The 12656-nt window shown below is 41.9% G+C and overlaps 1 protein-coding gene across 1 annotated transcript in view; it reads left to right on the top strand.

Moving 5' to 3' along the window:
* Positions 1 to 11385: 11385 nt before the first annotated feature.
* The window catches only part of LOC122561159 (carbohydrate sulfotransferase 15-like), an 82669-nt gene continuing 81398 nt past the window's right edge, over positions 11386 to 12656 (top strand). The window contains exon 1 of the mRNA XM_043712655.2: positions 11386 to 11811. The gene's annotated coding sequence lies outside the window, so the exon portion shown is untranslated. The remainder of the gene's footprint in view (positions 11812 to 12656) is intronic.

Here is a 12656-nt window from a genome sequence, read left to right as displayed (position 1 = left end):
GAGAACAGGGAGGGAGATTGAGTCTAAGAGTTAAACTGAAATGAAAAGTTTTAGTTTGGGAATAAATGCATCAAACTCCTTACTCTGAAAGAAGGATAATTACTGGAAACCTCTGCATCAGAGTTTTCCTTCACTCACACTCAGCATTCGACACACACACACTTCTGCAAATCACAAGTTAACCTCTATATTCCATCAACATATTCTGGCAAGGATCCTCTCCTTTATGTACAACCAAAAATATGAAATTACTTACAAAGTAAAGCATATGTAAATTATCAGAATAAAGAAGTGTTTTTCTGACAAGTCATTGAATTCAGAATCAAAAATGGCATAATTTCTCAACAAATTCAAAATATTTTCTCAGCTGTTCTTGTTCTTCCATCATTTTTTAGTTTCAGCTTCCCACCCAGCTGCTTCCATTTATTTTATCAGCAATCAGTTTATCAGCTGGGGAGGGGGTGACATGGTGGTTATGCCACTGAACTAGCAACCCAGAAACCAAATGCTCCAGGGACATGGGGTAGAATCCCACAATGGCAGATAGTGAAATTTAAATTCAATAAAATCTAATCATGGCCTAATGGTGCAGATGAAACCATTGTCAATTATTGTAAAAAGCCATCTCGTTCGCCATCCTTTGTGAAGCTTGTGATTTCAAACAAATTTGTTGGACTGTAACCTGGTGGTGTGTGACTTCTGACTTTGTCTACCTCAATCTAACACCGTCACTTCCACATCCTATGACTGAACAAAACAAAACTTCAATGAAGCTGTCATTGGTTTTGGACTTCACTGACCTGCTCTACTGCTGGTGTTGTTTAAGAGACAATGGAGTTTGCGTCATTAAACTTTATCCGACTTTACTTTCAACACAGATGACCCAATGTCCTCTGATTATCCAGGCCACCATCTCTGACTCACAGCCACTCTGCCGACTGCCTCACTGTCTCCTCTTAAAATGGGCAAAAACCTCACTGTTGTCACCCTGTCCAGATGGTGTGATTAACTATTGGAGATGCCTTGATCAGATCCCTGCTTTCGAATTGGTATTGGTCTAAGCTATTAATACCGAGTGGTAAAGGACATCCACACAAAGGAATGAATCTTAAAGGTGTCTGAGCAATATGGGCTATGGTGAGATATGAGGAAGAATTGGGCTAAAAGTACAGCAAGTCCATCCCAATGTTGGGAGCGACTCATACTGTCTTTCCACAAGCCACAGCAATGTAACCTCCAGGTTAATTGCAGCAGGAAGTACTGTGAACATACTACGGCCATAACCAACCCTTATGTATGCGAGAAGACTCTTATCTGAAATCACTTAGATAACCATCATTTAGATAACACCTACTCGAACATAATGATGTAACCTTGTCAGATTTATTGGTAAAAGAAATGCTTGACAATGTCAAGATCCATACAGGGTCTGGGAATGTGAACTTTAGCAACACAAAGGCTGTTCTGTTGGAGAAGTCATATTTCAGCGATGCAATGATAACTTCAGGACCCATATTTATCAAGCTTGACGGGCAAAGTAAGAGCGAGACCTTTTGGCCAAGAGTCAATTTGATTGTTTAAGTGTTAGACATTGGCAGTAGTAAAAGTCTTTGCTTTTTCACCTAGTTTTCTACTGCAAGAACCTTTACATGACAGATGTAGGAAGCTGTCTTTTCAGATACAGTATGAATAACCAGAGAGTAAAGTATCAATTGATTTTGATCCATCAGTGCAGATGGAGAAAAGTCTTGCAAAACTTTCTAAGTCCCCAAGATTAGAGAAAAGTAAGATTGAGGCCAGCTTAGATATTACCACTTGCTCAGATAATGGAAAGAATTAAAACCAAAATTCCCTGCTGCTGCAAGTGGATTCATCAAATCAAAATTCCAGAAAGGAACAGATTGCAATTAGAAAGAAAATGAGTGACTCAAATATGCTTCATTGAGAATGGAGCTGTGTAAGTTTTGTACTTTGACTTTGTACATATAGACTTGAAACATTTAATTAGCTGCCTATTCAAATCTGCTGACTTGTCATTCGCGTGAAGAATTAATCCCAAATTAATAACGCCAAGAGATAATCACAGAGTTTGGTTATTGCTATACTGTTCTTGGTATTTATCAGTTAAGCCAGTTGTTTAGATTATTGAAAGTCTACTAGGCATTCATCTACTCAATTTTAATTTTAAAATGTGATTTGTAAACAATAAACAGTGTATATTATATGACTTGTGGTTTGATTTCTCCTTTGAAGAACTGGCTAAATTTATTCCATCCACTCAGCAACTTAAACGTAATATAACTAGGGATAATTTAATGCAATTTATTTTGATTCGAATGGAGTTCAATATGAGAAGTTTCGGAGCCAAGTCAGGCATCAATCCTTGCCAGATCTATACTGAGGCTGTATAGGACTTCTATTAGGTCACTGTTCCACTACTGTGTGCAGTTCTGATAACTGTACTATAGGAAGGATGCGATTGTATGAGGGGATGCAGAAGAGATATACCACAATATTACATGGGATGGAGCAGTGTAGCTATGAAATTAAGCTGCATAAGCTCAGATTGTTTTGTTAGAGCCCAGAGAGCTGCGAGGGGACCTGATTGAGCTTTGTATGGTTAAAAGGGACTTAGACAACACGGATGGAAAGCAGCTTCTCCTGAGTTGAAGGATCGATAGCAAGGAGGCATAATTTTAAAAGTTAGATTAGATTGCCTACAGTGTGGAAATAGGCCCTTCAGCCCACCCAGACCCATTTCCCTCTGAGTAATGCACTTAATACTATGGGCAATTTAGCATGGCCAATTCACCTTACCTGCACATTTTTGAACTGTGGGAGGAAACCAGAACAAACTCACGCAAACACGGGGAGAATATGCAAATTCCACTCAGACAGTTGCCCGAGGCTGGAATTGACCTTGGGACCCTGATGCAGTGAGGCAGCAGTGCTAACCACTGAGCCACCATGCCATCCTGTTAAAGGTAGGAGGATCAGAGAGAATTTGAAGAAAATGTTTATCACCTGGAGGGTGATAGGGATCTGGAATGCACTGCTTGGGAGATAATTGAGGCAGAAAGCCTCACAATCTAAAAAGTACTTGGACGAATACTCGAAATGTCATAATTCAAGGCTGAGTGCAGGAAATGTAGACCAGTGTTGATTTAGAATTTCTTTTTTGGTGCTGGCTCTTCTGTATTGTGTGATTCCATGACTTTATCTGAAACAGCAGATGGTTCCTAGATGAGGGTTAAAGCAGGTAATTTAAAGATTATGAAAAGAAAATACTGAAACCACGCAACAGGTCAGGGAACATGTGTGAAAGCAAAAACAGAACCCCTCAAGTTTTTGAGCAAGTGAGATGAGATGAGACTGAGTACAATGAAATAAAAGGTCTGTGATAGGGCAGAGGACAGGATGGATTAATGCCGAAAGATTTCATGGTATAAATACTAAAGTGAGTGGTAGTACGTTAAGTAAAGAAAGGAAAGATGTAGCTTAATAAAGTATGAATGGCAGCCATCCAAATGGAAGGAAAGAGATTACGAAAGCAACAAAAAAAACCAAATAAAACGCAAATCAAATTGTATCAGTGCCAGTTCTTTGAAAAAGCAATGAAATTAGTACCAGGAGGTCAGCATTCTTCTTCCTATGGTCCTGAGTATTTTTCCTATATAAGATCTTTAGTTTATGCTTCATTCGGTACCAAATCATGGTCAGTGTGTTGCTCAGGATGTGAGACCAGACTGTCCTAAACTTGCTAAGACATTGTAGATCTATATTGAGAAAGGGAGCCTCCACACCTCCATCGCTTTTCTGTTCCTCTTTCCTGCTTCAGATGCTACTGCTTTGCCTCATTCTCTCCTCCAATTCCCTCTGCAGGCCAGGATGGTCCCCCAGCAAGGTACCCATGACCAAGAACTTCCTATTCCCTGGTGACTCCGAACAGGCAGAGTAGCCTAGCACTTATTGTTTTTAGGTGAAAGGTTTGGAGAATTTCCAGAATTGCTGTTCATAGTGTGTTGATGAAATCTTGTCAAATTGATACTGAAGTCTCATTTATGTTTCAAATGTCCTCTTCAAACCTCAAATGCAGCAGCTGATCAATAAGAGGTGAATGCACCTTTCAGTAGCAATCAGAATCCTTGATAATGACTTGTTTATTCCCTATCAGCTGTTCCGTGTTAGGAGATGGTCTTAGGTCAAAGAACTCGTAAATGGCTTTGCATGTAAGTTAATCAATTGGAGAACACTAGTGATTTATTGGTGGTGGTTAATAGAGGGAAAAATTTGGAATAAAATGTTCAGTCATGCGTAAGAGCACTTTTGGATATTAAGAAGAGTCAAAGATTAGACATCTTTTATGCTGCAGTGGTAATGTTACTACCTCTGGATCAGAAGGTCTGCAGTCAAGAGCTACCTCTTCCAGTTGTGGGTGGTAATGTCTCTGAATGGATGATTAGAAAATGAAAAGTAGTCACAGTCCTTCCCCTCTCTCTATCTTCACTATTTATTCTTGCATTGTTCCTGTTAATTTAAAAAAAATAACATGGTGATTTTAAATATAGAAACATAGACAATAGGTGCAGAAGTAGGCCATTCAGCTCTTTGATCATGCACCACCATTAAATTTGATCATAGCTGATCATGTAGTCTCAGTATCTCATTCCTGCCTTCTCCCCATACCCCTTGATCCCATTAGCTGCAAGGGCCATGCCCAGTTCCGTCTTGAATATATCTAACAAACTGGGCCCAACAGCTTCCTGTGGCAGAGAATTCCACAGATTCAAAACTCTGAGTAAAGAAATTCTTCATCAGCTTATTCTAATTGGCTTACCCCTTATTCTGGACTTCCCCAACATCAGGAACATTCTTCCCACATCTAGCCTGTCCAGTCTCATCAGGATTTTACACATTTCTGTGAGACTTAGTCTTCTAAATTCCAGTGAATACAAGTCTAAAGGATCCAGACTTTCCACATATGTCAGAACTGCCATCTGGGAATCAGTCTGGTAAACCTTTGCTGGACTCCCTCAATAGCAAGAATGCCCTTCCTCAGACTAGGAGACCAAAACTGCACACAATACTCAAGGTGTGGCTTCACCAAAACCCTGTATAACTGCAGCAAGGTATCCTTCCCTGATACTCAAACCCTCTCGCTATGAAGGCCAGCATGCCATGAGCTTTCCTCACTCCCTGCATGCTAACCTTCAGCGACTGTTCCACCATTACGCCCAGAAGTTGTTACACCTCATCTTTGCCTAAACTGCCACCATTCAGATAATAATCTGCCTTCCGATTGCCTGCCCCTCTTCTGCGGTTACGTTAGAGCCCGGGTGTCCTTGGAGAAGGAGCACGCGGTGTCGGCCAACACCCTGGAGTTGTTCAGGGAGAGGTGGGCGCCGCAGGGAGTGGAGTGCATCATTTCTCCCTCCAACTCCATTTTGATTTAGTCCCTACCCTCCCCTTCACTGTTTTGATCACACAGCACTGCCCTTTGATGCGAAGGGCAGTGTTTGTCACTGGCCACCCGGGTGTTTTCCTATCTTCCTGGTGGTGGAATTTGAATAAAGATTTGTGCACTTTGTGTCTTTCACTGTGTCTCACACGTATACACACACACACACCATGGGTGCTGGGGCAAAAATAAGTACTACCGCATTTAGGTGGTAGTGTGGGAAAGAAAAAAAAAAATCTGCCTTCCTGTTTTTGTGACCAAAGTAGATAACCTTACATTTATTCACATTATGTTGCATTTGCCAAATATTTGACCACTCAGCCAGTCTGTCCAAGTCACCCTGCAGCCTCTTAGTGTCCTTCTCACAGCACACACTACCACCCAGCTTAGTGTCATCTGCAAATGTGGAGATATGGCATTCAATTCCTTCGCCCAAATCATTAGTGTATATTGTGAACAGCTGAGGTCCCAGCACTGAACCCTGCGGCACCCCACTCATCACTGCCTGCCACTCTGAAAAGGACCTGTTTATTCCAATTCTCTGCTTCCTGACTGACAACCAATTCTCTATCCATGTCAACACATTACCTCCAACACCAAAGCTTTAATTTTCCTTACTAATTTCTTGTGTGGAATTTGTCAAAAGCCTTTTGAAAGTCCAGATACATGATATATACTGATTCACCATTGTCCACTCTACTGGTCACATCCTCACAAAATTCTAGAAGATTTGTCAAGCATGATTTCCCTTTCATGAATCCATGCTGACTAGGACTGATTCTGTCATCACTTTCCAAATGCTCAGTTATTACATCCTTAATGATTGATTTCAGCATTTTCTCTCGCGAGCGTGGTGCTGGAAAAGCACAGCAGGTCAGGCAGCGTGCCAGGAGTAGGAGAATCGATGTTTCAGGCTAAAGCCTGATGAAGTGCTTTTGCCCAAAACGTCGATTTTCCTGCTCCTGGGACGCTGCCTAACCTGCTGTGTTTTTCCAGCATCACACTCTTGACTCTAATCTCCAGCATCTGCAGTCCTTGCTTTCGTCCAGTATTTTCTCTACCACCGATGTCAGGCTAACCGGCCTATAATTTCCTATTTTCTGTCTCCCTCCTTTTTTAAACAGAGGAGTTACTTTAGCTATTCTCCAGGCTATTAGATGTCTTCTAGACTCTACAGAAAGCTGGGAAATGATCAGCAATGCATCCATTATTTCTGGGCCCACTTCCTTAAGTGGTCTGGAATGCAGAGCATCTGGTCCTGGGGACTTAGCGGGTTTTCATTCCACCAATTTCCCCAATACCATTTCCTGAGTAATAAGGATTTCCTCCTTCCTGATTGACCCTCTGTCCCCTAGTATTTCCAGAAGGTTATTTGTGTCTTCCATAGTGAAGACAGATCCAAAGTATTTATTCAACTGGTCTGCCACCTCTTTGTTGTCCATTATGAATTCATCTGGTTCTAACTGTAAGGGACATACATTTGTCTTCACCAGTCTTGTTCTCTTCATTTTGGTGGTTGTTTAAAAAATGTGCAAAGGTATGTAATAGAATTTCTAAATAGAAGAAAACAAGTCAAACATTATGCCCTCCCTCTTTCCTTTGCCTTCCCTTTGCTAGTATTGCACTAACCCTGGTGAGTTGTGCTTGTTAATTGTTTAATTGGTAATGTGTGATTTAATGTGGCTTTATTAAAATCAAACATTATTTACAAAGATTCAAGGCAGTCTTGTTAATGAGTGCTAAAGATAATTTAAGTGATAATCAGCTTTAATTATCTTCCTTTACCAAGCTGACAAGCAAATCCTGTGATGCAGTGGGTAGGGTCCTTACCCTTGGACCAGAACCTTTTAGTTCAAGCCACAACTTAAGACTTGGCTACTACAGAAATTCTATCATAATACTGCCAGAGAGTTATTTATCAATTATTCCAATTTTTTTAGAGGAGACAGGAAAACAGGAGAGTCAAGTCAGCAGAGCAACTCAGTCAGAACCACAAGCTAGCTGTGATACAACAACCCCAGAGATTAAAAGACTCCTTGTGCAAGTTCTTGCCATGAGTTGGTGTCATCCTTATACTCAGGGACTATTACGCTCACCAAGATGACTTCTTGTGCTAAATGCAAGCTAAACCGATCTTTTAGCTCAAAATCAAATCACGTGACCACCTCAGGCATAGTATTTGAATGAACTGGCAAAAAATGCTAACCCTTGTGTTTTTTCCCTGGAGCATAGATAACTAACACTAAGGAAAGCTTTTGGAGAGTTTTACTAAAATGTAGTTATTATTGGTAGGAGTGAGGAATAATGTTTAGAGATGTTTATTTACATAGGGTGTGGAATAGCATCAGATTAGTTGAGCTGGAGATTACTGGAAATTAGATACATTTTCCAAGTTATGAATCTACAAATTGAGGTGGAGACAATTGGGCAAAGGGATTTGTTTGAATTCCTGAAGCAAAAATTAGCACACGCACTTTAACCAGTTGCAACTAACAGGAGATTACAGTCTCACAAAGGTAATGATGTTTACATTTTTCAGTTTCAAGAATAACCATTCCAGATAAGCATGGAGTATGCAGCCCTCAGACATTTTTACCCAACCTCCCCTCAACTAGTCATGTTTTCAGTGCTCCAAACTTTCAGGTCTGAACATGGCTGGAGATCAAGAGCGGCGCTTAACACCATTGATTGTCTCTCTGACTTTTTGACATAACTTTCTACTGTCTTAATTAAAACCTGGTTGGGGCCAATAATGCAACAGACACTTAACATCTGAAATCAATGCAAATTATCAGGGATAATTTGAAAAATAGGCTCAAGTAGTTCAGCAATTGTATGATACTTTGGCTTTTGTAGCAAAACCTCATTAATGTCCAGGTTTTGAGCTAACAAATAGCAAGTTGCATTCATACTATACAAATGCCAGGCAATGGCCATCTTCAACAAGAGAGAACCTAATTATCTCCCTTGACAATCATGACATTCCCATCACTTGGATCCCTGGCTATTGACACCCTGAGGTCACTATTGACCAGAAAATGAACAGGACCAGCCACACAAATAGCAAAATGTGAGGTCTGCAGATGCTGGAGAGTTAGAGTCAAAAAGTATCGAAGGAGCAGGAAAGTCAATGTTTCGGGCATAAGCCATTCATCAAGAATGGTGAAGTTTGTTTCAGCCATTCAAATACTATGGTTACAAGAGCAGGTCAAAGGTTAGGAATCTTGCAGTAAGTAATTCACCTCTGACTCCTCGAAGCCTGTCCACCATCAGCAAGGGACAAGTCAGAAGTGTGATAGAACATTCCCCACTTGTCTGGATGAGTACAGGTCAACAACACTCAAGAAGCTTGACACCGTCCAGGACAAAGCAGCCCACCTAATTGGCCTACACCCTCAAAACATCCATTTCCTGCACCACCAACACTCAATAGCAACAGTATGAAGCTCCTACAATATGTACTGCAGACCTTCAGCAAGGTTCCTTAGACAACAGCTTTCAAACTCATGACCACACCAACTAGGAGAACAATGGCAGTGGATACATGCAAGTTCTTCTTAAAGCCATGTACCATCCTGCCTTGTGGATATGTCACTGTTCATTAAGTGTCGCTGGGGCATTATGGATCTTCCTACAGCAGATAGACTGCAGCAGTTCATCACCATCTTCTTAAGGACAACTACGGATTGGAAATAAATATGGGTGCCCAACCAGAGGCACCCATATCCAATGAATGAATAATTAAAGGAAAAGGACTGACAGTTCCTGCCGAATGGTGACTTCTTCATCTATTTATGGAGTGGGAAAACTGAGATTGATGCTGAAAACCATGAACCAGGTTTACAGGCATGCACCAGGGACAAACAGTAGAAAACCAGTTGTCTGTTGTGGAGTAGTGTATGCAGTGCTGTGAGTCAATTGCACTGTGTCTAGAGAACGATGAAATGGTGGTGTCTAATGGACTCTGAGCTAAGCATACATGGGTGTCTGCAATACCGAGACATAGCATTATACAGTATGGAAACAGACCCTTTGAAACAGACAGTAGGTTGTGCCTCACAAACTGTATTGAGTTCTTTGAGAAGGTGACCAAACTGGTGGATGAGGGTAAAGCAGTTGATGTGGGTGTATATGAATTTCAGTAAAGCGTTTGATAAGGTTCCCCACAGTAGGCTATCGCAGAAAGTCCAGAGGCATGGGATTGAGAGTGATTTAGCAGTTTGAATCAGAAATTGGTTAACTGAAAGAAGATAGAGGGTTGTGGTGTTTGGGAAATGTTCATCCTGGAGTTCAATTACTAGTGGTATACTGCCAAGATCTGTTTTGGGGCCACTGCTGTTTGTCATTTTTATAAATGACCTGGATGAAGGCATAGAAGGATGGGTTAGTAAATTTGTGGATGACACTAAGGTTGGTGGAGTTGTAGACAGTGCTGAAAGGTGTTGCAGGTTACAGAGGGATATAGATAAGCTGCAGAGCTGGACTGAGAGGTGGCAAGTGGAGTTTAATGCAGAAAAGTGTGAGGTGATTCACTTTGGAAGAAGTAACAGCAATACAGAATACTGGGCTAATGGTAAGATCTTGGTAGTGTGGATGAGCAGAGAGATCTCGGTTTCTATGTACATAGATCCCTGAAAGTTGCCACCCAAGATGATAGAGTTGTTAAGAAGGCATACAGTGTGTTACCTTTTATTGGATTGAGTTTCAGAGCCGTGTGGTCATGTTGCAGCTGTACAAAACTCTGGTGTGGCTGCATTATAGGAAAGACGTGGAAGTATGGGAAAGGGTGCAGAGGACATTTACCAGGATGTTGCCTGGTATGGTGGAAAGGTCTTGTGAGGAAAGGCTGAGGGACTTGAGGCTGTTTTCGTTACAGAAAAGAAGGTTAGGAGGTGACTTAATAGAAATACACAAGATGATCAGAGGATTAGATAGGGTAGACAGTGAGAGCCTTTTTCTTAGGATGTTGATGGCTAGCACAAGGGAACATAGCTTTAAACTGAGGGGTGATAGATATAAGACAGATGCCCAAGAGTAGTAAGGGCAGGGAATGCCCTGCCTGCAATGGTAGTGGACTCATCAACATTAAGGGCATTTGAATGGTCATTGGATAAACAAATGGATGATAATGCAATAGTGTAGGTTAAATGGGCTTCAGATCAGTTTCACAGGTCGGTTCAACATTGAGGGCTAATGGGCATGTACTGTGCTGTATTGTTCTTTGTTCTTACCAGATAACCGAATCTGATCTATTCCCATTTGCCATTTGGCCCATATCCCTCTAAACCTTTCGTATTCATGTACCCAACACATGTCTTTAAAATGTTGTTATTGTACCTGCCTCCATCACCTCTTCTGGCAAACCGTTCCATACACATACACACTCTGCATGAAAAAGTTGCCCTTCAGGTCCCTTTTGAACATGTTCCCTCACACCTAACCTATGCCCTCACCTTTTGGACTCTCTTACTTTGGGAAAATGACCTTGGCTATTCATCCTACCTATGTCCCTCATAATTTTACAAATCTTTATAAGGTCACTCCTCAGCATCTGAATAGCCCCAGACTATAGCTCAAACCCTGGCAACATCCTTGTAATTATTTCCTGAACCCTTTCAAGTTTAACAACATCTTTTTACAGTATCTGTGACCCAGTGGTATCTACAGCAATGTGAATCAGATGCCTGTTGTACAGTTATACTGGAGTCCTTTGAGCTGGCTGTACTGATGTCTGGAGGACTCTGCCTCCACTGTAGTGACGTCTGAAAGATTGTGATCTGCCTGTAATGATGTCTGGGCAACTGTGAGCCAGCTGTAATGTTGTCTGGGGACTGGGCGCTGACTGTAGTGATGTCTGAAGATCTGAGAGTTGGCTGTAGTTTTGTCTGGAGGACAGATAACTAGCTGGCTGTAGTTATGTCTGGAGGTGTATGAGCTGACGGTAGCAGTGTCGGGGGGATCAGGCTCTGTGTTCTTGCTCGGCTGGGAGGAGGGTTTGTGATTGGACTGGTTGCTGCTGCTCTGTCGCCTGTGGGTTTGCTGCTGAGTCTGTGACTGGAGCTCGCTGCTGACTGACTGACTGACTGCACAGTGGCCGGATACTCGTGTTCACTTTCTCAGCCAGGAGCAGAGGAGAGAACCTTTCACCGCAAGTTGGGACATTAAAAAAAAGGAGGGGGAAAATCAAGCGACAGAGAGAGAGAGAGAGAGAAAACACGGAGGAATACGAAGAGAAGCAGCGAGTGAACTCTGTATTGAGCAGGAAGGTTTGCTGTGGCGATGAGTTGAAGAGCCCGGAGGTGAAGGACCTTAACCAAGAGAGGAGGGAATGTGTTAAAGCGAGAAACGGTTCGGTGAGTGAATCTACCGACTTGGATTGAGTTTTGAAGTTGTTTCCTGGAGAGCTCAGGCTGAGGTAAAGCTGGGATCCAGCACTCAGGGGGAAGAGGCTGGGACTGAGCCGCTGTCTGGAGACTGTGAGCCGGTTGTGGTGATGTCTGGTCTCCCCCGCCGCTTTGTGCAGCTTTTTACCCCCCCCCAACTGTCAGCCCCGCCGTATAATACAACCAGACCCTGAGAGGAACACACACAACCTATTTGGCCCGTTTAATACGACCAGCCGATCTACTGGGTGTCAGTTTATAAGCAGGGATGAGGGAGAATAGGCGCAATCCATGTGGAAGTAATAAAGAGAGGGTCATTTTCCTGGCCACCCCCTCCTTATGATTTCAATCTACATCATGTTCATCAAGGTGTGCTGTTATAATGACAAATGTTATCCTTTGTCCCCCCTTCAGGATGCATTTTTTCCCCACTTGCTATTTCACCTAGCTATGATATTCAAGGATTTGTAAAAAGTGAATGCCAGCCTCAGATTGGTTCACAAAGCTGTGGCAGAAGTAGTTGAAATAAAAGCGACGGTGATCAGACTGAAGAACAGAACTCAGAAGTGGTCGACAAACTGCTGTAAGAATCCAGGCTAGATTCTCTCCACCACCGCATTTGCTTCTTTTGAACTTCTTGAAATTCTCAAAAAAAAGTATAATTACAGCCAGTTTCTCATTCTGTAGAATGGTTGCGTCTATTTTTAGTGTTTATCGAAATATTGGTCTCTTACCATAATTTTAACTATTACTTTGTTCAATATTGAAGTTTGTCTGCACATTCAAATATTCTTGCCTAGGCTTCAAAACCTTTC

Source organism: Chiloscyllium plagiosum, unplaced genomic scaffold (assembly GCF_037043375.1).
Source record: "Chiloscyllium plagiosum isolate Xiang-an unplaced genomic scaffold, Cpla_swu_hap1 HiC_scaffold_22, whole genome shotgun sequence".
Taxonomy (NCBI): domain Eukaryota; kingdom Metazoa; phylum Chordata; class Chondrichthyes; order Orectolobiformes; family Hemiscylliidae; genus Chiloscyllium; species Chiloscyllium plagiosum.
Note: the sequence above shows the minus strand (reverse complement) of the source record. Positions and strands in the feature narration are given on the sequence as shown.